Below are 24,249 nucleotides of genomic sequence, written 5' to 3'. Positions count from 1 at the left end.
ACCATTCTGCTTCACTCTCTCAAGCATTTAGCATAGATTAAGCACTCAAATACCACCGATTGATTGTGGTATTTACTAGGCAAGTGTGAGGGCAGATACAAACATAACAATAGTAATAATAATAACGACAACAATAACCGTGACATTTGTTAGCGTTTACTGGGTGCCAGACACTGTATTAAATACTGGGGTGGATATCAGCAAATGGGGTTGGACACAGTCCCTGTCCCATGTGGGGCTCGCAATCTCGATCCCCATTTTAGTGATGAGGGAACTGAGGCCCAGAGAAGTGAAGTGATTTCCCCAAAGCCTTACAGCAGATGAGGGGCAGAGCCGGGATTAGAACCCATGACCTTCTGACTCCCAGGCCTGTGCTCTATCCGCTATGCCATGCTGCTTCCCCAGAATTGAGAAAGTCCCTGTCCCATATGGGACAAGAAGTAAAATGAGAATCATTGGTAACTGTGGACAGCAACAACAATAGGCGACAACGTCAAGACAGGTGAAAGAGTGGAAATTTGGCTCGGCATCTGTGACCCACTGCAGAAGGCTCATCTGGTTTCATCTGAGAGAAGCTAAATAGTAAATGGCAGGATGGGGTCACTCAAAGTGAGACCAGGGAACTCAGTCAGCTCGGGCTATAAAACAGAGAGAACCAGGTAGGGCTCGTGAGGAGAACGGTCAAAAGCAGGAATGCCAAAGAACTACTGTAACGAAGTTACATGAGGCACCTGCATGCCAGAGGTGCAGATTAAGTAGTGCGTGTATATATTAGAAGACAGCTCAGCCAATGTGATTGCCAGGAGACCAGTGAAGCAGACAGGCTAGCCTGATGGACAACGATCAGCAGATGGTTGTCAATCAATTAGTGCTGAGAGGCCCGCACTTGGGAGAATTACAATATGACACAGTTGTTGGGCATGTTCCTTGCCATCAGGAGAGTTCTTCTTCTTGAGCAAAGGCTTCGTGAAGAGCAGAACACTAAGAGTCCAGCTCGAAAACAGACATGGACCCCTCAGCGGAAACATCCATCAGTGTGGTGAGGAGCTAATTTATTTTAGTGGGGAAACAATGTGGGAAGAAGAGCTGGTCATCCATCGGTCTTTTCTGCCACACTTAACAACGTGGATGGGGTCTCCACCTCTCTGGCATCATCTACGACAGAAAATCACAGGCAGATATAAATTCCAGCCAACGTTTAAATGGATTTTGAAATAAGTTCACTTTGTCATAACTAAACACAGTTCAGAAATATGGAAATCATTCACCTGGTTTCTGAGGTACATTTGTTGCTGTTGGCAATGGAGGAACTCCTTTCCATTAGCTTTACAGCAGTCAATCATCTTGACACCTTCCACCTTACCTTGCTGCTCTCTTACTACAACCCAGCCTGGACACTTCCCTCCGCTAATGCTAACCTACCCACTGTACCTCGATCTCATCTATCTTGCCACCAACCTCTAGCCTATGTTCTGCCCCTGGCCTGGAATGTTTTCCCTCTTACTATCCAACAATCACCCTCCCCACCTTCCAAGCCTTCCCGAAAGCTTGTCTCCTACAGGTGGCCCTCATTTCCTCTTTCCCAACTCCCTTCTGTGTTACCCTTGCACTTGAATTTGCTCCCTTTATTCACCCATCCCTCGGCCCCAGCCTCAGTCTCCCTCTCTGGACTGTAGACTCTTTCACTGTGGGCAGGGAACATGCTTACCAATTCTGTTATATTGTAGTCTCCCAAGCATTTAGTACAGTGCTCTGCACACAGTAAGTGCTCAATAGATACGATGGATTCATTGCTTGACTGAGAATGGCAGACTGAGGGATCATTTGATATGACGGCTGCAGTCCCAAGCTATTCACTCAGACACACAGACACTATTCTGTCAATCAGTCAATGGTATTTATGGAGAGCCTACTCTGTGCAGTTTACTAAGCACCTGGGAGAGCACAATAGAGTTGGTAAACATGATCCCTGCCCTGGAGAAGCTTACAGTCTAGTTGGGAAGACTGACATTAAAATAATTTACAAGTAGGGTGGGGAGGAGGAAAGAACAGAAGATAAGGAAGGGGACATATCCTGTGGGGGTGAGGTGGGATGAGAATCAGAGTGATTAGGGGATAGGGACCAAATGCATAGGAGACACAGAAGTGAGGGAGAATAAGGTGGGGAGATGAAGTTAGTCAGGGAAGGCTTCTTGGAGGAGATATGATTTTAGTAGGGCTTTGAAAATGAACAGAGTGGTCATTTGTCATATATGAAATGGGAAGGAGTTCCAGGCAGGAAGGCAGACAAGAGCAAGGGGTGGGTGGTCAGAAAGAGAGATTGAAGAACAATAAGTAGGTTGTTGTTAGAGAGTCCAAGAGTGGGGGCTGGGTTGGAGGGAGGGAGAGAAGTGAGGATGGGAGAGACAGATGATTGAGTGCCTTAGAGCCGATGGTCAGAAGTTGCTGTTTGACGTGGAGGTGGATGGGCAACTGTTGAAGGTTTTTGTGGAGATGTGTGCAGAAGGACCTTTTAGAAAAATAATCCAGGCAGTAGAGTGAAGTAGGGACTGAAGCTGGAGGCAGGCAGGGAGGCGTCAATAGAGACGGTATATGTCAGTGTGGTCTAGTGGGAAGACAATAGTGCTTCTTAGAGTCAGGAAATCTGAGTTCAAATCCCGACTCTGCCCCTGACCAGCTGTATTCCTGTCTTAATCACTTAACCTTTCTGTGCCTCAGTTTCCTCCACAGCAGAATGAAGATAAGATCCCTGCTTTCCTTCTTAGACTGTGAGCCTTATATAGGTAAGGAATAATGTCTGATCTCATCTCATCGCTTGGCATGGTGTTTTACCCAGAGTTAGTAAGCACTTAAGAAACACCATAATAAATGAAGGGAAAACATTCCTCAATTACTTCCAATGACCACAATTAATATCAGTTACTGACAGAAACCCCAGATGGTCTGTAATTGAGGGATGAGTGTGATTGGGAACCGACATAGAGATTCAAGAGATGGGACACCGGCCCTTAATCCAGATAAAATTATTCATTAGAGCTCAAGGCTAATGAGGTGGAAAGCCAAAGATAATGCGGGATAATTCAGTGTAGAACATTGGGTGGCTGAGTCTTCCCTGCCTGGATTGCTACAGAAACAATCTCCAGCTAATGGAGATGCCACCATTGTCTAACTTGATGGCCAGGGATGACCTGACATCACAAATATTTTCTAACTTGGTCAAACAAGAAACCCTGTTACAGCGTGTGAAAATGTTGACTTTAATGGTGCACCCACGGTTAATAATAACAATGATATCTGTTGAGCTCATACTATGGGCCTAGTGCTGAGGTAGATATAAGATAAGGAGGTTGGACACAGTTCCTGTCCCACATGGGGAGAGAGAGAGGAAGAGCAAAAGGGTAATCTTTTCCTCACTTTGCAGATGGGTGAGGAAGCTGAGGCGCAGAGAAATTAAATGACTTGCCTAAGGTCACACCACAGGGAAATAGAAAAGCTGGGATTAGAATTCAGGTCTTCTGACTATTGGTCTCATGCTCTTTCCCCTCTAAGCCGGGCTGTTTCTATGGTTCTGTTGAACATTTCTCCTCAGCAAACAAACCGGACAAAGTGCTCCGCTGGCCAGGGGTGTTTTGCAGGAGGGATGTGGTCTCTGGGCCAGGGAAATCAAGCTTTCTCCTCCTGGGGAGTGGGATAAATTTAGCCTAACTACCTCAGAGATAGTTCTTCGGTGACGAAATGGACGCAGACTTGAGAAGCAGCGTGGCTCAGTGGAAAGAGCCCGGGCTTGGGAGTCAGAGGTCATGGGATCTAATCCCGGTTCCACCGCTAATCAGCTGTGTGAACTTGGGCAAGTCATTTAACTTCTCTGTGCCTCAGTTCCCTCATCTGTAAAATGGGGATGAAGGCTGTGAACCCTACGTGGGACAACCTGATGACCTTGTATCTACCCCAGCGGTCAGAACAGTGCTTGGCACGTAGTAAGCGCTTAACAAATACCAATATTATTATTATTATTTGGTCATTTTGCCCTGGGTGGGTTACTGTGAAGGTTTGTTTCGACTATGAATTCCAAACTGTACCTTCGGTCTCTCCACCCAAGGAGGAAGCCGATCGCGGTGCCAGTGAAGTGTCAACACGGCCGATAGCGCCTGTCGGGTCTCTGGGGAATGAAGTGGGAGAAATGTCCTTGCAAAGGGCAATTTGCATGAGGTCAGGGTACAGAATAGATCTCTTCTGGCGTGTGGTGCCCCTGACAAGAGGACCAGGACTTGAATGTTCTGAAACCAAAGGCAGGCTGGTGGCAGGTCAGCAGGAACTTGGCCTCTTCAGAGATGACAGAGGCCCTGCGATGCCAGCAGCTGAACAGCCACAGCTGGAATTCCAGCTGGGAGTTGAGGGAGTTCTTATTTCTAGGGAAACGGTTCCTGTCTGGACATTCCAAGAAAGCAATAGCTTATGGTCTCTTAATAGGGAGACTTATGCAATCTGGCTTCTGCTTCCTCCACGCCAAGAAAACTGACCCTCTTCTTGCCAAATCCAACGGCCTCTACTCCATCCTGATCCTCTTCCGACTCTACGGACCAACCCTTCTCCAGGAAACATAATTTCACCTTGGCTTCATTCAACCGTATTTCATTCAATCATATTTATTGAGCGCTTACTGTGTGCAAAGCACTGTACCTACAGTGAAACCACTGACACCATCCTCTCCGGATGCTCCTCCTATCTTTCTGGCTACTCCTTCTCAATCTCTTTCACAGGCTCCTCATCTGTCTCCCACTCTCTTACCTCTGGGGGTGTCCCTCAAGGTTCAGCTCTGTATCCCCCTCTATCCTCCATCTACACCCACTCCCTTGGAGAATTCATTTGCTTCCACAACTTCAGCTATCATGTCTATGTGGATGATTCCCAAATCTACTTACCCAGCCTAGACTTCTCTCCGCCTCTGTAATCTCGCTTTTCCTCCTGCCTCAGGACCTCTCTACTTGGATGTCCTGTCAACATGTCAAATTAAACACATCTAAAGCAGAACCCTGGGTTTTTGCACCAAACCCTCTCCTCATTCCGACTTTCCTACCGCAATTAACGCACCACCATCCTCTTTGTCTCACAAGCCCGTAACCTTGGCATTATCCTCAATTCATTTCTCTCATTCAACCCACATAGTCTGTAAACAAATCCTGTTGATTCTCTCTTTACGACATTGCTAAAATCCATCCTTTCCTCTCCATTCAAACTACTACCAGGCTGAGCCAAGCACTTATCCTATCCCCCCCCTTGACTAAAGCATCACACTCCTCACTGAATCTCCCTGTCTTTAGTCTCTCCCCTCTCCAATCCAAATTTCACTCTTCCACCCAAATCATTTTTCGAAAAAATAAATCAACACCTCCCTCCCCACTCCTCAGAAGCCTTCATTGGCTGCCCAAATGTCTCCATACCAAACAGAAGCTCCTCAACCATGACTTTAAGACAATCAACTTGGGCCCTCCTACCTTACTTCACTTGATTTCCTACTACAATCCAGTCTGCACACTTCACTCATCTAACACCAACCTGCTCACTGTACCTCAGTCTCATCAATCTTTCCACTGACCTGGTGCCCACCCGCCACCCCCCAGCCCTGGCTGGAGCTCCCTCTCCTTTCTTATCAGACAGTTGCTCTCCCCATCTTGAAAGCCTACAAGAATCACATCTCTTCCAAGAAACCTTCCCTGACAAACCCTTTGTTTCCCCAACCTATTCATTCTCTCCTCTGCATATCACCTATGCATTTCGGTCTGTATTCCTTAAGAACTTCAATATTCACTTCACCCCCAGTCCCACAGCACTCATCTTTATAGTCCACCGCTTCTCCTAACTGCAATTTATTTTAATGACTCTCTCCCCCACTAGACTGTTATGTTCCTTGAGGGTACAGATTATGTCTTCCAATACTATTGTATTGTACTAATCCAAGTATTCTTAGTAATGTATTGCTCTGCACATAGTAAGTGTTTATTAAATACCATTGATTGATGGATTGATTGGGGATTTCTCCATCTCTGCAGGTTGTTTATCTCCATGACAATTAATTGTGAAATTATAGTCTAGGCCTCACATCTTTCTCCAAAACAGTTATCCTTGACCCTCTTTCACCGTAGGAAAGGGAGGTTTGAAGACCTGCAACCAAGCCTATAGTTCTAAATCCATTGAAAGCTTTGTTTCCTCCACTGAATGACTCAAATTCAGAGCTCCAGGAGACTCCTTTAAAGGGCTTTTTTTTAATCTTTGTCGTGGAAAGAATCCAAAATTAAGCGTAATGCTCTCTGGCCCTTTTGGTTTGTAACAAAATGTCCCTCATTTCAGAACCACTTTCCAGTCCTTCTGCCTTAATGAACATTTTGGAATGAACATGATTAGGGACAGATATTTTTAAAAGATTAAGGCAGAGACCATCCAAATTTCCACCCAGAGGTCTACACTCAGGTGGTGGTGAAGGGTCAGGGTAAGACTATCACGGGTGAATTATCTAGGCAAAACCTCTGCCCCTGAGAAAAAAGAGCTCTTCTTTTCCCGAGGGAATCAGGATGGACAGCTCCATGGATCTGGCCCAAGGGATTGGACTTTCTCGCTTGTTTGCCTGGATATCAGCCTGCTTTCCTTTATTATTGTTACTATAAATAATAATAATAATAATAATTGTGGTATTAGCTAAGCACTTCCTATTTGTCAAGCACTGTACTAACCCCTGGGGTGGATACAAGATAATTGAGTTGGACACAGTCTCTGTCCCACATAAGGCTCACAGTCTTAATCCCTGTTTTACAGGTGGGGTAACTGAGGCACAGAGAAGTTAAGAGACTTGTCCAAGGTCACACAGCAGGCAAGTGGCAGATTGGGGATTAGAACCCAGGTCCTCTGACTCCCAAGCCTTTCCACCAGGTCATGCTGATCCTTGCTCCGGGGTGGGTTGGAGGATTGCACCTTAGTTTGTGTCCTGTTTGTGCTGGGCTGTAGGAGGAGATCAGTCGGTTGAGGTAGGAGGAGGTGAACTGATTGAGTGCTTTAAAGCTAGACCATGAGTTTCTATTTGACGCAGGGGTGGATAGGTAACCACTAGAAGTTCTTGAAGCGTGGGGGGAAATGAACTGAATGCTTTTTATAGAAAAATGAACCTGCATCCATGTGAAGTATGGACCGGAGAGGGGAGAGACAGGAGGCAAGCAGGTCAAGGCGGGATAAGGTAAGTACTTGGATCAGCATGGTAGCAATTTGGATGGGGAGGAAAACGTGGATTTTAGCCTTGCCGGGAAGATAAAACCAACAGGATTTGGTGACGGATTGGATACGTGGGTAGAATGAGAGAGATGAGTTGAGGACAGCGCCAAGGCTATGGACTTGTGAGGTAGGGAGGATAGTGGTATTGTCTACAGGGATGGGAAAGACAGCAGGAGAACAGGATTTGGGTGACAAGATAAGGAGTTCTGTTTTGGTCAGGTTTATCTGGTATCTACCCCAGGACTTAGTACAGTGCTTGGCACATAGCGAGTGCTCAACCATTATTATTAATATTATTACTCCAGAGATCTCTGGACCAACTTAGGGCACCTCCCACTGTCTGCCACCTGCCCCAGATCTTGGGTGGACAAGGATGCTGGGGAAATGTGTGGGAGAGAAGGCTGGTGAGGTCCTGCCTCCACATTAGGGTCTCGCCACATGGGAATTCTTGGCCCCACTCTGCCATCTTGACCAGCTCCCAGCACATCTCTCCTCTGCTCCCGGCCCTGTGCTGGCCACCGACAGAAGAGGAAAGAGGGAATGGGGGAGGGGATGACAGTGTCCCTCACAACCAAAGGATGAAGGTCTCAGGGAAATGATGGGATGCCACCTTCACCCCCAACAGGTAGCGATTCATACCACTGCTCATTGCAGATCCCAATTCTGGCCCATCTGGTGCTCTGCCCATGTCCAGCTCTGACCGGGCTTGTGTGTGTGTGAGCATCTTCCCTCCAGGCCCCTTCCCCTCGTGGGCACCCTGTTCTTTGAGGAGATCCTCCGCTTACCCCCATTGTGGGGATGGGTAGACTCAAGGCCAGAAACCCACGTGGCTCCCTTGGTGCCAGACAAGGGAGGCCTCCAAACAAGAAAAACCGTTGTCCTGGCCAGGATTCTAAAATGGTCATTTCTGAAATGAGGAGCCCATTAGAGACTGAGAGATTTCTCAGCTCCACTTCATCCTCAGATTTCTTCGGGAGTCCCTCAGCCTGGGCAGAACAAGAAGCTTAGAACTTCCACTGTGCCCCAAACCCTCAAGCCCACGACCGTCAGCGGGTGCAGGGAGGAGGTTGGGGGAAGATGGCGTTGGCTCCAGCCGCAGAGAGGAGAGAAACTCAGTCCGCTCCTCTAATGCCAACCCTCTCACTGTACCTCCATTTCATCTATCCTGCTACCAACTCCTTTCCTCTATCCTCCCTTCCCCTTCATAATAATAATAATAATACTAGCAATCATGGTATTTGTTAAGTGCTTACTATGTGCCCGATCCTGTACTAAGTACTGGGGTGGATACAAGCAAATTGGTTTGGACACAGTCTTGGTCCCACGTGGAGCTCACGGTCTCAATCCCCATTTGACAAGTGAGGTAACTGAGGCAGAGAAAATGAAGTGACTTGTCCAAGATCACACAGCAGACAAGTGGTGGAGCCACAAGACTAGGACCTGGCTCACAGGCCCGTGGCCTCGTGTCTAGGCCGTGCTGCTTCCCTGCTTCTTACGCGAAAGACAACAACATTCCTCTCTTTCAAAATGTTATTAAAATCCCACCTCCTCCAAGAGGTCTTCCCCTACTAAGTCCTCATTTCCTTTGCTCTCTCTTCCTTCTGTGTCTCCTATACACTTGATATTCATCCCACCCTCAGCCCCACAGCCCTTTTTATGCAAATCCATATTTTATTTTAATATCTGCCTCCCCCTCTAGGCTGTAAGCTCCTCGAGAAGCAGCGTGGCTTAGTGGCAAGAGCGCGAGCTTGGGAGTCAGAGGACGTGGGTTCTAATCCCCACTCCGCCACTTGTCTGCTGTGTGACCTTGGACAAGCCACTTTACTTCTCTGTGCCTCAGTTCCCTCATCTGTAAAATGAGGATTAAGACTATGAGCCCCACTTGGGACAACCTGATTACTTTGTACCTACCCCAGTGCTTAGCACATAATAAGCTCTTAACAAATACCACTATTATTATTATTATTATCTTTATTATTGTGGGCAGGGAACATGCCTACCAACTCTGTTGCATTGTACTCTCCCAAGCGCTTAGTCCAGTGCTCTGCACTGACTCGATTGATCGATTGATTGACGGACTCTTCTTCTGGGCCGCCATCTTCGAGTGGGCCTTTGGTCACAGGGATTGGAGACCGATGGTTTCCCCTCACGAATTCACAGTCCTGATCTGTGTAGTGGGCAGGGAGGTGCACTTGGGTCGATGGTAGAAGTCCTTTGAAATCAGTGGATTAGTCAGTCGATCAATCCATAGTATTTATTGAGCATCTATCGTGTGCACAGCACTGTACGGAGCATTTGGGAGACTACAGTAGGATTGGCAGATATGATCCCTGCACTCAAAGAGCTTACAGTCTTGCAGAGAACTGAAACTAAAATCAACTGCAGGTAGGAGGAAGATGGAAAAGGGGATCTGTGCATGAGTTACCGCCTTAGGGCTTAAGTAATGGGGTACGAAAGGAATGTACGGAAATGTTAGGCTGAGAGCACTTATAGTGATTAGATGGCATAGAAGTGCTAAAATGGCAGCTAGGGCCAATGTACGGTAGCAAGATCAGAAATGAATCAGGGAAGGCTTCCTGGGGAAGATGTGGTTTCAAAATCAGTCATGAAATCAATTAATGGTATTTCCTGAGCGATCACTGGAAGGCTTTGGTGATGGACTGAATATGACAATTGAAAGGAAGGGAGGAGCCGAGGATAATGCCAAGGTTGCAGGTTTAAGAGGCCAGGAGGATGGTGGTATAGTTATCTAATAATAATAGCGGTATTTGTTTAGCGCTTACTATGTGCCAAGCACTGTTCTAAATCCTGGAATAGATATAGGGTCATCAGGTGGTCCCACATGGGAATTCTCCATTTTACAGGTGGCCCAGAGAAGTGAAGTGATTTGCCCAAGGTCACACAGCCCACAGGTGGCAGAGCTGGGATTAGAACCCATGACCTTCTGACTTCCAGACCTGGGCTCTATCCACTATGTTATCTGTGATGGGAAAGTTAGGTGGAGGAGAGAGTTTGTGAGGAAGTGAGTTTGTGACATAATATAATCCACTAGATGGTAAACTCAGGGCAGGGATTGTGTCTACCAACTCTATTGTATTGTACTCGCTGGGTGCTTAGTACAGTGTTCTGTCCCCAGTAAATCCTCAATAAATACCCCTGATTGATTGATATTGAACTTGAGGTGCCACTGGGACATCCAAGTAGAGATGTCTTAAGGCGGGAGGGGATGCGAGATTGCGCGGGACTAGAGAGATAGATTGGGAGTCACCTGCATAAAGAGGTAGTAGTTAGAAGCCATGAGAACAGATGGAAATGAGTATAAAATGACAAGCGAAGGGGACCCAGAACTGATCCCTGAGGGACCCCCACGGGGAGAAGGGGGCAGAGAAGGACCCAGTGAAGGAAACTGAGAAGGATCTTCCAGAGAGGTAAGAGGAGAATCAGGAGAGAATGATATCGGTAAAACCACGGTTAGATAATGTTTCCGGCCTTCCAGCCAGAAGGGGAGTGTAGAAGGAAACCGACAGACCTATGTATCCAGAGATTTCTTTATCATCCAAGCTAGTGGATCTGCTTCGTGCTAATTGTCCCCGGCTCTCGGCTGGACAGAGGGCTTGGGAGTCGAGGAGGGAGGAGAGTTAGTGTTGTTTAGTGAACAGCAGGTAAGGATGAATTTGACGAGGTCGAAGTCGAGGTGCTGTACAGATACCTGCCCTCAATGCCCAAGCTCAGGAGTTGGGGTGGCGGACCGTGGAGGTGATCTAGGGCTGAGGTTTAATGATGCGAGATTGGCAGCGGGGCGGGGGAGTGAGGCAATTGAATTCAGCAGATCAGTCAATCAATCAAGTGATGGTATTTATTAAGCTCCTTATATGTGGACAGAGTGATGTTGAGAGTGCGGATTTGTGCATCGGGAAAGAGGAGTTTGGGTATTAGAAATAAGAGCGGTAATAGTATTTATTAGAAGCTTACTGTATACAGAGCACTGAGTGTTGGGAAAGAATACAGAGCGGGGAATTAGACAGGGTCCCTGTCCCTCGGCAACAGCAGGTAGGGAGTCCAAGTGGGTCAAGATAGTCTGTGAAAAATAGAAGGGGTTTAGAGATGGGAGGACTCAGTGAGGGGTATGAGAAGTTTTGGAGGGAGGGAGTGCGTGGGAGAGAAGGCAGGTGAGGAGGTTGGGGTTGGAGAGTGGTGGGATTCCAGAAGGGGTGAAGTCCAGCGTGTGTCCAAGTTGGAGAGTGGGGCCAGCGGGGTAATAATGTTGGTATTTGCTAAGCGCTTACTATGTGCCGAGCACTGTTCTAAGCGCTGGGGTAGACACAGGGGAATCAGGTTGTCCCATGTGGGGCTCACGGTCTTAATCCCATTTTACAGATGAGGCAACTGAGGCACAGAGAAGTTAAGTGACTTGCCCACAGTCACACAGCTGACAAGTGGCAGAGCTGGGATTCGAACTCATGAGCCCTGACTCCAAAGCCCGTGCTCTTTCCACTGAGCCACGCTGCTTCTCTAGGTAGGGTAGGAGGTCAGCAGATTTGAGAGTGAGAGGAAAAGGATGGTTGAGGGAGGTCACCTAGAGGGATTCAGAGTCTGCAAGGATCTGTGTAAGAGAGGAAAGAAGGATGAGAGAGGCATCAAAATTGTGAAGAACACTGAAGGTGGGGGCCCAGGGGTGTGTTAGATGAATGCAACAAAGAATTGAAATTGGTGGTAGAGGCAGATGATGAAATTGCAAGCTCCTCGAGGGCAAAGATCAGGTCTACTAATTCAACCGTACATTTCCAAACGTTTAGTACAGGGCTCGCCAGACAGTACTCGATCAATGCTAATGGGAAGCAGTGTGGCCTGGTGAAAAAAGTACAGGCCCGGGAGTCAGCGGACTTGGATTCTAATTTTAATTCTGTCATTTGTCTGCTGTGTAACCTTGGGCAAGTCATTTACCTCCTCTGTGCCTCAGTTTCCTCATCTGTGAAATGGGGATCCCATTCTTGTTTGTCTCTTCTACTTAGACTGTGAGCCCAGTGAGGGACGGGAACTGTGTCCTAGCTGATTACCATCTATCTACCCCAATGTTTAGTACAGTATTTGTCACATATTCATTCATTCATCCAATCATATTTATTGAGACCTTACTGTGTGTAGAACACTGCACTAAGCGCTTGGGTAAGTACAATATAACAATATAACAGACACCATCCCTGTCTACAACAAGCTCGCAGTCTAGAAGGGACGACAGACATTAATCGAAATAAATAAAATTACAGGCATGTACATAAGTTCTGTGGGGTTGGGAGGGGGAGGATGAATAAAGGGAGCAAGTCAGGGTGACACAGAGTGGGAGAAGGGAAAAGGAGGGCTTAGTCAGGGAGCGCTCTTGGAGGAGATGGGCCTTCAATAAGGCAATTGGGCAATTGGGCAATTGTATTTGTTAAGCGCTTACTATGTGCAGAGCACTGTCCTAAGCGCTGGGGTAGACACAGGGGAATCAGGTTGTCCCACGTGAGGCTCACAGTCTTCATCCCCATTTTACAGATGAGGTAACTGAGGCACAGAGAAGTGAAGTGACTTGCCCACAGTCACACAGCTGACAAGTGGCAGAGTCGGGATTCGAACCCATGACCTCTGACTCCCAAGCCCGGGCTCTTTCCACTGAGCCACGCTCATTGCCTACTGGATACAAAGAGGGAGGGTATTCCGGGCGCAGGACACAGTTGAGAGGTCAGCAGTGAGAAAGAATGAGACTGAAAAAGTACGGTGAGAAGGTTGGCATTAGAGGAGCGAAGTGTGCGGGCTCGGTCGTATTAAGAGAGTAACAAGGTGAGGTAGGAAGGGGCAAGGTGAATGAGTGCTTGAAAGCGGATGGTGAGGAGTTTCTGTTTGATGCACAGGTGAAGGTGAAGCCTCATCAGAACAGAACTACAACAGCGGCAGCAGCGGCAGAGACAATCTGTGTGGAATAAGCTCGGTCTCATTCAATTATTCATTCAATCATAATTACTGAGCACCTACTGTTCACAGAACGCTGTACTAAGTGCTAGGGAGAGTACAATACAGCAATAAACAGACACATTCCCTGCCCACAGTGAGCTTACAGTCTAAAGAGGGGAGACGGACTTTAATATAAATAAATAAATTGCAGATATATCTATATAAGTGCAGTCTCAGGGCCAGGAAGGAGAAGCAGTGACTGGATTACGAAGAGGACAGGGTTGAAGGGACGCTTCTCCATGATGGAGTGGGATTTCACAGGCTGCATCTTGATAATAGTAATAATAATTGTTAAGCACTTACTGTATATCAAGCACTGTTCGGGTAGATCGTTTAGGCTGTTAGCCCATCACTGGGCAGGGATTGTCTCTATCTGTTGCAGAATTGTACATTCCAAGCGCTTGGTACAGTGCTCTGCACATAGTAAGTGCTCAATAAATACTTTTGAATGAATGAATGAATATAAGGAAATCAGGTTGGATGCAGTCCCGCTCCCAGAGGGGGCTTACAGTCTAAGAAGGCAGGAGAGCGGGTATCGAATTCCCATTCTGCAGATGAGGAAACTGAGAGACAGACAAGTTAAGTGACTTGCCCAAGGTCACCCAGCAGACAAGAGCAGAACCGGGCTTAGAACTCAGGGCCTCTGACTCGTAGGCCCAAGCTCTTTCCATTAGACCCCACTGCTTCTCTTGATGGGGAAAGGGGTTGGAGAACTGGTGAAAGGTGGGCAAGAGGGTAGAGAAGGTTGGGTTTTTTAAATATAGTATTCGTTAGTTAAGCACTTACTGTGTGCCAGGCATTGGATTAGATGATACAAGACAATAAGGTTGGACACAGTCCATGTCCCACATGGGGCTCACAGCTTTAATCTCTATTTTACAGATGAGGTAACAGATGAGGTAACTGGGGCCCAGAGAAGTTAAGTGACTTGTCCAAGGTCACACAGCAGACATGTAGTGGAGCCGGGATTAGAACCCAGGTCCTCTGACTCCCAGGTCCAGGCTCTTTCAACTAGGTCACACAGCTTTTCATGGATGGGAATGAGGTGTTAGGGTTTGGCTCTGGGGATGGGGGTCGGGGTGGGGGGGGCGGTGCAAATGCAGCAGGGGGAGGAGCGGGATGTGGGGAGCAGAGCGTGAAGGAGGGGGAAGACACGACATGTGGTCCTGAATGACCACAGCTTCCAGGGTCTGGTAGTTTGCAGGAACTCTGCAGGCCCCCACAAATTTCTAGAGGTGAGAAGCCCTTTCCACGAGGTTTCTGGGTGCAGCTGAGCTAGTGGGAGAGATATGTGCTCAGCTTGTCCCGCTCTGGCCTGTGAACACTGATAATGGTGGCCATGCAGAGCTGGCTGTCAAGACACACACCTCTTGGAAAGGGGGCTTCACTGGGGCTGGGTTCAAGGTCTCAGTTTTGCCAATCCAAGATCTTCTGACGCGAGAGAGGCAGGAGTCCGTCCGTCCCTGAAGGAGGAGGTTCCCGGAAGAGGAAGAGGAATTGTCAGAGCCGATGGAAGACCTGAGGCCGTCATCATCATCATCATAATAATGGAGCATTTGTTAAGAACTAACCTTGTGCCAGGGACCGTAGTGAGCGCTGGGGTGGTTACAAGCACATCGGGTTGGACACAGTTCCTGTCCCACGTGGGGCTCACAATCTTAACCCCCATTTTACAGATGAGGTAATTGAGGCACAGAGAAATGAAGTCACTTGCCCCAAGTCAGACGGGAGACAAGTGGCAGAGTGGGGATTAGAACCCAGGTCCTTCTGACTCCCAGGCCCGCGCTCTAGCCACTAGGCCATGCTACTTCACCATTATCACAAGCACTAACTGGATACTTTTCTGTTCTCTACTGGCTTCCTACTGGGTGCATGGTCCCCGTTGGACACGGGGCCAATTGAGAACCCGGCACCGTGCTGAAAGTTCACCGAGGGCGGAGCAGTAGTAGAGTAGATCATAAGCTCCTTGTGGGTAGGGATCACGTCAACCAGTCTATTGTATTGTCCTTTTTCAAGTGCTTAGAACAGTGTTCTGTACACAGTAAGCACTTAATAAATACCACCCATTGATGGATTGGCTGGTAGGAAGGAAAGAAGAGAGAGACGGGCCGTTAGGGATGCACCATCCGAGGGGGCAACCGAGTCGCCTGGTGATTCTGCGAGGATTCTCTCTTCCTCACGGCCATCTGGAGATCGGCTCATTTTTACGATTAAAATGATTCGTAGATTGCGTTCATCATTTATTTGTCCTATTATCATGGTTTGACCCTAGGTTTGTTCGGGAGGAATGAGGAGGACTTCTGACAACTGTCCCCTACAACCTCACCACATCAGGAGAAGCAGCGAGGCTCGGTGGAAAGAGTTCGGGCTTGGGACTCAGAGGTCATAGGTTCAAATCCCGACTCTGCCACTTGTCAGCTGTGTGACTGTGGGCAAGTCACTTAACTTCCTGTGCCTCAGTTACCTCGTCTGTAAAATGGGGATTAACTGTGAGCCTCACCTGGGACAACCTGATGACCCCGTATCTACCCCAGCGCTTAGAACAGTGCTCTGCTCATAGTGAGCCCTTAACAAATACCAACATTATTATTATTATTATTATTATATGGAGTAAGTGCTCAATAAATGTAAGTGAATGAATGTATGAACAAATGGATGGATATGCCACGCTGTAGGCTTGGTGTAATGTACACAGTGTCCCAAGCATCAGGGAGCCTCCTTTTGCGAAGGGTTGGCCAAATTTTTCCCTCCTCTGGACGGGCAACTGGCTGAAGCTCTGGCCCTGCTAAATTGGGCGCTTACTGGGTGCAGAGCATTGAACTGGGCACCTACTTGTACTCTACTGATTGAGCGCACTGGGTGCAGAGCACTGTATTGGGTATCTACTATGTGCAGAATTCTGTCCTGAATGCCTACTGTGGGTACGGCAGTGTAATGACTACCCACTCTGGGCGGAGCACAGTACTGGCCGTCTGTCGTGCCGAGTACCGTACCGAACGTCTAGTAAATGCAGAACACTTGACTGGCTATTTTCTGGGTGCTCGGGAACACCAATAGAAGTGAAAGATCCTGTCCTCGAGGAACTTACAGACCCGATAAGGGAATGGGCGGACACGAGTTTGCCAAATAGTCTGCAGGGAAAAGAGTAAGAGCTGGATACAAATATAAACAGAAAGGGAAGCAATCCAATAAATAAAGATCAGATAAGCAAGTATTTACCCAGTTAATAAGGCTGATGAGTCAGGCTGACCAGGGAGGAGGGGGAGGAGCCAGACAGGCCTCTCTGATGGTGGTACAATCTCGTTCAGCCAGAGTGAGAATTTGGGGTCAGAGAATGGTCTTCCCCACTTTCCAAACCACATTTCTCAGGAGACACTCTCAGCGCGATGCATGTTCTCATCTGATTTCGATATACTGTAATGTGATCCTCCCCCTTGGAACTCTGGCTTAACCTTTGAGGAGCTGCTCTCTCAAGGCCCGTTGCTTTTAATCCTGGGAAACTCCACCCTGAATGCTAGTGGGCTCTTGTCCTAAGCGCCACCTAAATGCTTTGGCACTTACCCCATCCCCAGCCCCACAGCACTTACGCATTTATCCTTGTACTCTGTTGCTTCCCCTACCTGCAATTTATTGTCCTGTTTTTCTTCCCCACTTGATTGCAATAATAATAATGATAGTGGTATTTGTTAAGCGCTTACTATGAGCTAGGCACCCTACGGAGCCCTGGGGTAAATACAAGAAAATAGGGTCGGACACAGTCCCTGCCCCACCTAGGGTTTCCAGTCTTAATCCTCATTTTACGGATGAGGTAACTGAGGCACAGAGAAGTGAAGTGACTTGCCTAAGGTCACACAGCAGATTCAAGTGGTAAAGCTGGGATTAGGACCCAGGTCCTCTGACTCCCAAGACCATGCTCTTCCCACTAGGCCATGCCGCTCCTGGAAGGTAGGGATTGTGTCTCCTAACTCTACTGAATTATCCCATTTGCATAGTACAGTGCTCTGCGCTCAGTAAAAGCTGTCACAACGAATGTAACTACCATTCGTTGATAGAATGACCGATCGATTTCATAAATTTTCTGGTCCTGATAGGGGGGCACTCGCTCGATACGTTTTGGTTGATGATCCTTTTATTTTTCTTTGATTCACTCTAGGATTTCTTTTCATGGCAAGAAGCTCTCTGTCTTTATAGAGAAAGATTTAGTAATAATTGTGCCTTCAGCCCAATTCTGTGAGGTGAAGAAGCTCTGATTACTGATTCAGCATCAGAGGAGAAGCTCAGGTCCTCCCTCCTCTCCTCCCCTGGAGGGAGAGTGCCACAGACAGATACCCTAACAACCCCTCAGCAGAGAAGACAAAGACATTTTTCAAAATCGCCGGCTTCTCTCCCGAGGAATTATTATAACTGTTATTATTCTTATTATGATATTGAAGTCCTTACTAGATGCCAGAGACTGTACTAGGAGCTGGGATAGATAGGAGATAATTAGGTTGGACACGGTCCACGTCCCGCACGGCCTCACGGTCTTAATTCTCATTTCCCAGATGAGGTAACTGAGGCGAAGAGAGGTGAAGTGACTTGCCCAAGGTCACACAGTAGACAAGCGGCGGAGCCGGGATTAGACTCCAGGTCCTTCTGACTCCCAGGCCCGTGCTCTATCCACTAAATGTCCTACCACCACTATGTCCTCTAAATGCTGCTTCCCTAAATCCATAACGAGGAGTGCGCTAGCATAATGTGAGGGACCGGATCTTCGTATCAGAGATGTTCACTACCTTCACACTGGCCTGCCTGGTTCAGAGCAAAGCAACAGCTACTTAACCCCACGCCCTTCGATATTAGGACGTACCACGCCCCAATGAATCCACTCTTGCCTGGGCAATGCTCACCTAAGTGGCGAGGGGCACAAATGTATTTTCCTGGGTCAAGTGTGTAAGCGAGCTTCTCCCAGAGGCAGTCACGCTAACGGATGTCGTCTGTGTCGTCTTGGACCTGAAAGACGACTCATCTACTATTCTAAATAGTAGTATTATTACTACTATTATTATTACTACTCAATTATTTCTTACTCACTTTTTCCCACCCACAAAGAGAATGTAGTGGAGGTGTGAATGAGTGTCCACGAAACCCAACCAGACTGAATTCCCGCGCCTGCCACAGCGGGAGGGAGTGTGGCCCAGTGGAAAGAGCTCGGTACTGGGAGTCAGGAGAAGCGGTTCTAGTCCCAGTTCTGCCCCTTGCCTGCTCGGGGACCTTGGGTGAGTCATTTAACTGCCATGTGCCTCAGTGCTTTCATTTGTAAAATAGGGATCAAATATTCCCTGATTTTCTCGTAACCACGCCTCTCTTGGCACTTGAGAAATGCCATCGTTATTGAAATGAACTCAATCGATAAAATAACATCTTTTGTAGAACCCCGGGGGACTCTGGGAAGGATAAAATTAAATCTGTCCAGGAAGCCGTGCTCCTGAAATAGTTGGGCACCATTTTTGACCATCTTGTGAGTATTTTGGTCCCGGCCCAGAACCACTAAAATAAAACACGGCTCAGCTGCCTGAGCGACTACCGTTTATCTCCCCTGGAACACGTGCAAACCTCTTGAGCCTCCCTCGGTGTCTAATGTCATCAAAAAGCCTTCATTACAACCTCACAGCTTGGTATCAAGCGGCTGGATACTCTGTGAAGTGTTCTCTTCAGGAACATCCTGGGCTTCGATGAGAACAGTGAACACTCTGGTTGTCAGAAGAGCCTTCCGCTCTGCCGCCCGACTTTTTCCTCATGCCTCCGAGGATGGGTAGCTTTTCACCTCAAGCAGATCCCTCCACCACTCTCCCCACCCTCCGGAAGAAGAAGAAAATAGGACAGAGTAACCAGACTTTCAAGGGAACTAGAGCTCCTTGGAGTCCCCCACAGATGAACTCTGGCGCGCTAGAGTGAAATGGAAGAGAAGCCCATGGGCGGGATGAGGATCTGGTCTTTGCAACAGAGGGAGGCCTGGTCTTTTGGGTGAATAAAGGTCCCCCCCAAGATATCGTGGCCTCAAGCTGACCGATTTGCCCACTGTGGCTTGGAAAAGGTTGTAAAGCAGAGGGCACCTCCAGCTGCAAAAAGAGCTGTGAAATGATTCATTTTCCTCGGGTTTCCTCATCTGTACATGGGGATTAAATACCTGTCTTCCCTGTCCATTAGATCGTGTGAGCCCTGTGCGGGACAAGGAAGGTGTCCAACTTGATAATCTTATGCCCTCTCCCAGAATTTAGCACAGTGCTTGGCATACACTAAGTGCTTAATAGATGATGATTATCATCATCATCGTGATCATTATTATTATTGTGAGCCCCATGAGGGCCAGGTACTGAGTCTGAACTAACTGTGTTGACTCTACCCCAGTGCCTAGTAATAGTAGTAGTCGTGGAGTAGTGGAATAGTAGTTGTCGTTCTTGGAATGGAAGAAACTTCCCTGACCCACGCATCATGCAACCTCTAAAAAAGATTGTTTTGTGAAGTCAGGATGCAGGTCCTGTCCCTTCAGGAAGGTTGCCCCGCTATAAACGAAAGTAAGCAGTGAAAAAGTATTTTCAAGGAATTTGCATTTTAGATAAACTAGACTACGGTGCTATGAGAGATATGGAGAGTGGGTGTGTGGATTTTAGCCAGTCTGAAGCATTAAATGCGAGAGTTGCTAGCATTCAAATTTCCACCCATTGCAAATTATTTCCTCTAGGTGTTTCTCTCCTTTTCCACCGCCCTCCTCCCCAAATTCATCTCCCCTGACTCCCCCTGGACTCCCGGCCTTTTCTCCGTATTTCTGGGAAATCACGTGAAGAGGGAACTCTGGTTTAGGGGACTGGAATTCATTCCAATAATCAAAATAATAATAATAATAATTGTGATATTCGTTCAGCGCCTACTATGTGCCAGGCACTGTAATAAGCACTGGGGTGGATCCAAGAAAATCAGGTCGAACACAGTCCCTATCCCGCATGGAGCTCACAGTCTTAATCCCCCTTTTATAGAGGAGGTGACTGAGGCACAGAGAAGTGAAGCGATTTGCCCAAGGTCACCCAGCAGACAGATGGCAGAGCCGGGATTAAGATTCATTCATTCATTCAATCGTATTTATTGAGCGCTTACTGTGTGCCGAGCACTGTACCGAGCAGTTGGAAAGTACAGTTCAGCAACAAATGGAGACGATCCCTGCCCGCAAGGGGCTCACGGTTTCGGGTCCTTCTGACTTCCAGGCCTATGCTCCATCCATTACGCCAGGCTGCTTCTCTTAGAGGCTTCTAAGATGGCGCTGACTTGAGTGGCCCTGGGGCAAACACCCTGGGCTTCAGCCAAAGCAACATCTTGCCCCGGAGATTGCGGGGAACAGGTTCACGGTGGGGACGGGTGATGGGGTGTTCAGATGAAAGGGCCCGGGAAAGGCCCAGCCAACCTCGTTAGGAGATCCAGACTGTGATTTGGAGCTGGAGCCCACAGGAGCTGACCCAGCTTTACTCCACGGGAGTTAATCTTTATAGCCTTTATATGTTGTGATATTTACACTGTTATTTTTGGCTAATTGGATGACAGTAATTTGTGGTATTATAAATAACGCCATTCTAGCTCGAGACTGGCCAGGAGGTCACGTGACTTCCCACTCAACAGCTTCTCTCCCTTATCTCTGGAGAAGCGAATGCTACCGTGGTCGGGAATACCGTTGAGCAACACGATTCTGGGTTCCTCCGGTATACCTGGCTTGGCTGGAAGTGAGTTACCTAAAAGTAATGTTACCTCCGAGCCAGCTAGACTGCACACATGGATCTCCGCTCCTCACCTTCCGGAATGAATGTAAGGAAATTTCTCTGCCTTCATCTTTCCTTAGAAAAATCCATTTGAAAGGAAAAAAATGCATCTTTTCCCCGTTCATAGATTCCGAGTGCTTTCCCATGTTTCTGAGGTTGGAAAAAGGCCTACCCTGCCCTATTTTGCCTTAGATATCCACCTCGAGTCAATAAATCTCGACGGTCACCCCGACAGAACTCAAAATAATTTTATGATTTACATGTTTGGGTGAAATAAATCAAAGGCAACTAAAATAAAACGCATGGAGAAAACGTGAAGTCCCTATATATCAGTCCTTTGGAAATAACCACTTTCATGTGCTCGGGTCACTTCCAGCCAGCACACTCTGGGTGTGCAAACCTGGGACACATCCTTGCATGCATGTGTACACACACACACACACACACACACACAGTTGCTCACACACAACTCCTTTCTAAAGATGTACAGCATTTATCAGGCAAATGGAAATATTCTGAAAACAGTGGGTTTGACCAAAGAGTGGGGAAAAAACTACGCTCCCTTTGGCTAACTCTTTCAGGTCAAAACAGAAAGGGCCATCTATACCACCCTAGTGTCCGGCTTTTCCGCACCGAGAGGTGCTGCCCCGAGGAGAAAAAAAAAACATGTAGGGAAGCAACGTGGCCAGGTGGAAAGAGCACGGACGGTGGGAATCAGGGGACGTGGATTCTAATCCCAGCTCCCCCACTTTCCCGTTGTGTGACCTCAGGCGAGTCATCCAAATTCTCCATGCCTCGGTTTCCTCATCTGTAAAATAGGGATAAAACACCCATCGTCCCTCCCCTTAGATGGGTGAGCCCCGAGTGAGACAGCGAACGTGTCTGATCTGCTCAGGTCCTATCTACCCCACCGCTCAGTACAGTGCTAGACACTTAGTAAGCACTTAACCACCAAGGTTAGTATTAAACGTTAAAACTGGCTTACCTGAGCAACAGGCGGGAGCACTAGGGAGGTGTACGTGGTGTCGGCCAGCTACCACCAACAGAGATGCCCAGTTAATTTGGGACTGACCAGTCCTCTCTTCCGGATTCCCTCGGGCCCACTGAATCCCCGGGGGCATTTAGAGGAACTGGATGTGGCCACAGGCAAATCATCTCTAGCTCTGTGGGGAACCATCCCCCAAGACGGCACTGACATCCAGATGATACCGACAGTGGCTTCCTCGGGTTGCCCTAGCACGATTTCCCCGAATTCCCTGCCATTGACCTGGATGGTCATTGTTTCGTCCTGGGGGCGGGAGGGAGGAGTCTCCCTGCTCTCTCACTCCCTCGTGGGGAGTCTCTGCCAACTCTTCCTTGTGTCCATGAGGATTCAATCAGCCTGGAGCTGAGCCGGGAGGCAGGGGGCTGAGAGCCGGTAAATCCGGGAGAGCTGGAGGCATTCAGGGTCTTGACCTTTATCGGGTTTGAATGTGTGATTGGGAAAGTAAAGAGCAGAGAAATGACAGCACTCAGTAAATCAAACGGAGGAAGATCAGGGCTGTCAAAGGAAGGAGTAAAACAGACTCCGGGTACGAACGCAGCTTAGAAAAGGCCAGAGCTGAGGCCCCTTTCTCATTCTTTTCGGGTCTGCTCCCTAAAAAGAAACTATCCTTCTTCTCCACTGCCGTGTCTACAACTCTGTGGCGTTCCCTGGACCGAGTGAATGTTTGGGGCAAATAAAAGTACAGTTTGAGTTTCAAATGTCACTTTCAGTCCCACTGGCAAAAGAATCATGAAATGTGAGGCCCCCCGCCCCAGGTCAGCTCCAACGCTACCCCGACTCCACCCAGCCCGTCCCAGCCCCAATTTAATGTCGGTATTTGTTAAGCGCTTACTATGTGCAGAGCACTGTTCTAAGCGCCGGGGGAGATACAGGGTAATCAGGTTGTCCCAGGTAGGGCTCACAGTCTTCATCCCCCTTTTACAGATGGAGAAGCAGCGGGGCTCAGTGGAAAGAGCACGGACTTTGGAGTCGGGGCTCATGGGTTCGAATCCCAGCTCTGCCACTTGTCGGCTGTGTGACCGTGGGCAAGTCACTTAACTTCTCTGTGCCTCAGTTTCCTCATCTGTAAAATGGGGATTAAGACTGTGAGCCCCACGTGGGACAACCTGATTCCCCTATGTCTACCCCAGCGCTTAGAACAGTGCTCGGCACATAGTAAGCGCTTAACAAATACCAACATTATTATTATTAGGTCACTGAGGCCCAGAGAAGTGAAGTGACACACGGCAGAGCCAGAAATCGAACCCATGACCTCTGACTCCGAAGCCCAGGCTCTTTCCGCTGAGCCACGCTGCTTACGGCTCAGTCCCTATCCCAGCCTCTGAGCCATCCTAAAGGTTTTCTTGGGGCCGGGATCGAGACCTCAGGCTCGGACATCCAGTGTTCCAGGGTGGCCCGGCTCGGATCTCTGGAACTTCGGAAGTGGCTTAGCAGCAAGCAAAGCTCCCAGTCTACCCAATTGGGCCACCTTCCGCCCTCTCTGGCTGCCAGTGGGGGAGGGGGCAGGACCGGGGGGGGGGGGACTGGGAGCAGACCCTCCCCCCCCCTTACCACCTTCACCTGAGCAGACTCCCCCCGCCCTTTATTACCTTCACCTCTCCACCCCCTCCCCACCCAGGCCCACCTAGGGGGTCGGAGCCTAGAGTGAGTGTTGTATAAGGAGGGGGTGGGGAGGGGGATGGGTGTGAAAGTTGGGGGAGTCTCCCCCGGGACAGGGCCGTCCCTCCACCGAGGGGGTCCCCCACCCAGCCATCCGGCCACCGCAGGCCGGACACTTTTCACACCCCGAAAACTCCCAGGGCCCTCCAGCCTCTCTCCTCCGCGGACATTCCCACCCTTCCGGATATCTATGATTCTATCCATCTTGATGGTCCTGATGCCTGACTACTTGTTTTGTTGTCCGTCTCCCCCTTCGAGACCGTGAGCAGGGACTGTGTCTATCTGTTGCCGAGTTGTCCATTCCAAGCGCTTAGTCCAGTGCTCTGCACACAGTAAGCGCTCAGTAAATACCACCGAATGAGTGAATTTGCGTGGGGAAAACAAACTCGGGGGCCCGGGGTGGCGGGGGGGAGGGAGAGGTGAGGGACGGGGCCGTCCCGTGGGGGAGGCGGAAGGGAGGTGGGTTTCCCTGGAGCAATTGCAGCGGAAAGTGTGTGTGTCTACGTG

The 24,249-nt window shown here is 48.6% G+C and overlaps 1 long non-coding RNA gene across 1 annotated transcript; it reads right to left on the bottom strand.

Annotated features, from left to right (window-relative positions):
* Positions 1 to 1,003: 1,003 nt before the first annotated feature.
* Positions 1,004 to 22,395, bottom strand: LOC114813173. The gene is made up of 2 exons (XR_003760806.2): positions 22,024 to 22,395; positions 1,004 to 1,155 (listed from the first exon to the last, which is right to left on the bottom strand). It is a non-coding gene; the product is annotated as an uncharacterized LOC114813173 (long non-coding RNA).
* Between the last annotated feature and the right edge of the window lie 1,854 nt (positions 22,396 to 24,249).

Source organism: Ornithorhynchus anatinus, chromosome 7 (genome assembly GCF_004115215.2).
Source record: "Ornithorhynchus anatinus isolate Pmale09 chromosome 7, mOrnAna1.pri.v4, whole genome shotgun sequence".
In the NCBI taxonomy this organism is placed as follows: domain Eukaryota; kingdom Metazoa; phylum Chordata; class Mammalia; order Monotremata; family Ornithorhynchidae; genus Ornithorhynchus; species Ornithorhynchus anatinus.
Note: the sequence above shows the minus strand (reverse complement) of the source record. Positions and strands in the feature narration are given on the sequence as shown.